At 52.1% G+C, this 4,632-nt stretch overlaps 1 protein-coding gene across 2 annotated transcripts in view; it reads right to left on the reverse strand.

The window, feature by feature from the left end:
* UBE2E1 (ubiquitin conjugating enzyme E2E 1) overlaps positions 1–744 on the reverse strand; it is a 45,771-nt gene extending 45,027 nt beyond the window's left edge. The window contains exon 1 of one of the 2 annotated variants that reach the window (XM_014937907.1): positions 598–744. The gene's annotated coding sequence lies outside the window, so the exon portion shown is untranslated. The remainder of the gene's footprint in view (positions 1–597) is intronic. The other variant, XM_014937906.1, reaches the window with a different exon arrangement.
* Between the last annotated feature and the right edge of the window lie 3,888 nt (positions 745–4,632).

Genomic DNA, 4,632 nt, shown 5'->3' on the forward strand with positions numbered 1-4,632 from the left:
GGGAGGGGGGGGCGTAGGGGGAGCAGTTGGCGGAACCCCCCACCTCCCCGCTCCGGGGCTGGAGGCGGGGGGGGGATCCCGGCAGCCACAGTCCCCCGTGTCCCGGTGTCCCCCCCCTTCCTCCCGGGGTGCTGGGGAAGGAGGAAAGGGGCGCTCGGAGGGGGACCCTGAGTTTTTAATGGAGACCCCCGGGGAAGTACTCTGCGGGGGTGTCCGGGAGGGAGGGATGGACCCCCCCCCAACGACTCCGCTCCTGCTTCCGTGCGAGAGCCCCACGGGTTCGCGGCCGAGGCAGGTGGCTGGGAGAGGGGACGAGCTCCCGGGGCTGCTGGTTTTCTAAGGCTGAGAGGGGGTTATTGGGCTGGGGGGGGCGAGGGGAGAGAGCTGCTTGCTTTCCTCTTGTTCTTACAACTGTTTGAACCCCAAAGCTTCTCACCTGCTTTGTCCCTCCGGCGGCAGCAGCAACTTCTCACCTGTCTCAGTTGGAAAGCAATGACGGGGGGGGGGGGGTAAGGAGAAAGAAAAGAGCCCAGCCCGAAGCCCCCCCCGCCCCCGGCAAGCCCAAAGGGATCCCCCGGCAGCTTTCCCGTCTCTCACCTGTTTCAGCCCCAAAGCAGCTGCTGTGTCCTCCCTTCCCTCCCCCGGCTTAGCCCCGACCCAGCAGCAGGAGCAGGCGCTTCCCACTCGCCCTCGCCCGGAGTTCAGGATTCCATTGTCCCCCACGCCGCACTTGGTGACATCACTGACACACAAAGAAGGGGCACTTCGTGATGTCATCAACGCATGCTGGGAAAGAAAACAAAATCCTGGGCTTGGCAGCGACAGCACGAAAAAAAAAAAAAAAAAGCCCTTCAATTTTCCAAAGGTAAAAGTAGGAGGGATTTTTTTTTTTTTCCGATTTTTTCTTTTCCCCCCGAGTCCCCTGCTGGGGAGGCGGGCGGCGTTCAGCTCGCTGCCGTATTGCAAGCGTTTTACTCTTTTTTTCCCCCAAAACCTCCACTGTCGGTCTCTCTCCCTGCCCGCCCGACGGAGAAAAGTGATTTGGCTGGAGCGACACGCCACCCCGAACCCACGCGTGGGCGCAGGGAGCAGCCCCGGGAGAGGGGGGAGTGGGGGGTGCCGCCGCTCTTCCCGGAGGTGCCGGACCCACTCGCGAGGGGACAATAGGGACCAACAATCCCACCGACCTCACCCGGGGGCAAATTTGGCTCCGGGCCGCCGGTTCCGCAGCCTACGGAGGGATTCACTTAATGCCTGTCACCACCGCGTATCGCGACAGGGAACAGGAGCTCCTGTGTTGGCCCTTCCTCCCGCGGGAGAACCCCCGGGTGAGCCGTGGCCACGCACGGCTCCTGCCTCGACAGGGCGCTGTCACGACATGACGCCTTGGGAGTCCCCGGGCTTCGGTTACAAAGGCAGGTGACACGGCCCCGAGCCCGGGGGGACATCCCGGGGCTGGACATCTCCGCTTCATAGAGACTGGGAGGGGGGAGAGGACAGACTTGAGTGGGGACAGAAACCTAAAGGTTGAGTAATGGATGCCCTTGGCTGCTTCTGGGGACACTTGGGACCTGAAGAAAAGGTGCGTTTGGAGCAGCTATAAGCAGGACTGCCTGGGGAGCCAAGCCTCTGTGGGACAGCAGCTTCACACTCCTGTGGCTCACCGCTAGAATCTGTTTGTGGCATGATCCTTCACTGTTTATGGCCAGTAATCCTTGAGCCAGAGGTATCCCTGGAGGGGACACCCAAGGAGGGACAACCTTTCCCGTTTCCAGCCTCCCCTCTGTTTCCTTGAACTTCTGCATCTGCTGCTTCTCCCTCTTCATCCTTCCCCCAGTCCCCTCCTCAGTCCCCTGCACACATCTCAGCAGCCCTTCATTGCACCTGGATTAGTCTCAAAACTACCTACGCTCCCACCGACTTGCTGCCCGCTCTGTGTGTGGTTGAGCAGTGCAGTGTGTCAGATAGGTACACCAGCAACATTGGGAGAGTCACCCTGGCAAGAGAAGGAATTCCACTGCAGTGTCACACTTTGGGTGGTTTTTTTTATTTATTTATTATTTTTTTTGCTCACCGTCCTCTTCAGTCTTTATTACTTGTGGTACTACATATTAGGCCTTGGTGAATTGTCCTCCCAAGCAGCTTGCTAGCATTGCCAACCTGTCTAGTTTGACCTATGGGAATGACACTTGAGAAGGCATGTTCATCCTTCCCTCCAGTGACTGTGGAGCTTTGGCATCTCCACCATTGACAACGGCCTTGAAGGCACATCATAAATTTCATGAAAACTGGCATTTAGATAAAGACGGGTGACCTCATCACTTAGTGCCCCTCATTGATGAAAGGCGGGGTAGAACTCAGCTCCTATACCCTCAGCAACCAGCTGCTCTGTCAGCATTCTCCAGACTGACCCGGGGGGCTGTGGAGGATGGGACTGGCGTATGGTCCTACGTGCCAGGCAGCAAACACAGAAGATGAGAAGACACAAAGCAAGGTGACCGGGCTTCGCAAATTTCACTGCTTATGGAGCAGCTATTTAAAAAACAGAAAATCTTCACTTTCACCACAAACAAACCTCCAGCCCTTTCCTGTCATCACAGGAAACCTGCACCAAAGTCAAATGAGACAACTAATATTAATAATGAAAGCCCTCTGCTCCTGTAATAGGGGGCAGGGGAAATGTAAAGATTGTTACAAAGTTACACATGCTCTTTTCCTTTATTATGTTAATAACCTTGATAGGGGGTTATCTGTAGACTAACCTTTTCTGCAGCACACACCCCCTGGTAACCCCATTCAAAGTAACAACACAATAACCAGCAGCAGTGGTTATTTACTTTGAAGCCTACCCAAAAATGTATTTGCTGAAAGCACCTACTAATGTCATCGCTCGAGCAGCTGTTACAGTGGCAACTCCCATTTTATGACTCACCTCCTAGGTCATGGCAAGGATCAGGCAACGGGCTGGGCTCCTGTGCTAGCCATTCCGTACCCGTGGCCCTGGAGAGAGAGGGAGCCAAGAAGCTGACTTCTATGCCCAGAACTGTATTTGCAGCTTGTGTTGCTCCCACCCACGATTGTCCTTTCAGCCATGCATGGACACTGAAGAACTGCAAAAGAGTATAGAACATCATCCTTTTCCCAGCAAACAGGAGAAATGAATCCTCTAATCCAATCTCTTCCCATCTTGGGAATTTTGACAATACCTCACTGATCTGCTTCTATTTCTTTTCTGTAAAGTGTACAACACTTTTTCGGGTGAGCTTGCCACCTTATCAATGCTTCCTCTTGCTGTCTCCTTACTCTTTTTTTTTTTTTTTGGCCAAGTTGTGCAATGGACTTGCAGAGGAAAACTGACCCAGATTATTCATTTTCCCTGTGCCCCAAGCTTTTTTAATCGACGGCACTAGCTCAGTGTAGCAACTGAATAGGATTAGTCACTTCTCCCTCTGGACTGAGTTTGGAGGAGGCTGCAAAGCTAGATGACTAGAATCAAGTTGCCTTTGGGGCTTTGAGCTTAATTCACAACAGAAGCTAGCCAATTCAAATCACCCTGAGCCTCCTGCTAAAAGAAGGTGACTGGGATTACTCCCTTTGTACCAGCTCAGCTCTGGGTACGTTTCCAGCATTATTCCTGGCTGGTCTGTTTGGGTCTGAGCCAAGGCCCCTTCTATTTCCACCAATTCCGGGGAGCTTTGCATCAGGCCTTTTGTGGGGAGCAGAAAAGAAATGATCATCTCTTTGGCTCTCCTAAAGTCAGCTCGCTGCTAATGTCACGCTTGCAAGTGACAGCAGCAAAGCCAGGAGCATGCTGATATCTCACACAGTCCTGTGATGACACACTTTGGCCTTTTCATGTGACCCTGTGATACAAGGTGAGGGAGCAAGGAAAAGCTACGATAAGCTCAGGACTTAGGACACAGCGATTTGAATGAAGCTGGGCAGAAACTCTGAACTTGGCCAAAAGAGGAAGGAACCGCATTCAAATGAGAGAAAATGTAACAGAGAAAACACAAGCGGCTCATTTATGTGATATAAGGGTAGCGAATTTACAGGCTCACCCTTCGGTTTCTTGCTCACAGCTATCTTGCCATAACTTAATGAGGCAGTCCAACTTCCCTTGCTGTAATTTTCTCACACAATACAGGTGTTAGTCCTTAGAGTTATATCTTTTTCAATTCCTTACAAAGGAATGACAGGGTCCACAAGCAGAAAAAGACTTGTTTCCTTTTATTCCAGTGCCAAGGAGGAGTTAGTTGTGGAAGGAAAAGTTTAGGTCTCATGGTCAGATCCCTGTTATTTGGTTTTGTTTCAGACTAGCCTTGGGAGCTCTCCGAAGGCCTCACTGAGATGAGACCTGTTACACGTTTTGGCCTTATTAAAGTCCTGGCTGAACTTCCACAGGTGTGAAGAGTGGCTGACAATTAATTCCAAAAGCTTAAGCAGAGAAGCACAGCTGCATATATCTATACATAGCTCCTGTCTTACCGTGATTCTTTTATGCCTCTCCTGGTATATGGTCTGGTTCATTTTGGTAACTGGAAAACTGAAGGTGCTTCGATCAATTCAGTTTCACAGCACCATAAGAAGTTTCATGAGATATATTTCCAGGGGTTTCTGCCTTGCTTCCAG

This window comes from Calidris pugnax, unplaced genomic scaffold (genome assembly GCF_001431845.1).
Source record: "Calidris pugnax isolate Ruff unplaced genomic scaffold, ASM143184v1 scaffold11, whole genome shotgun sequence".
Classification (NCBI taxonomy): domain Eukaryota; kingdom Metazoa; phylum Chordata; class Aves; order Charadriiformes; family Scolopacidae; genus Calidris; species Calidris pugnax.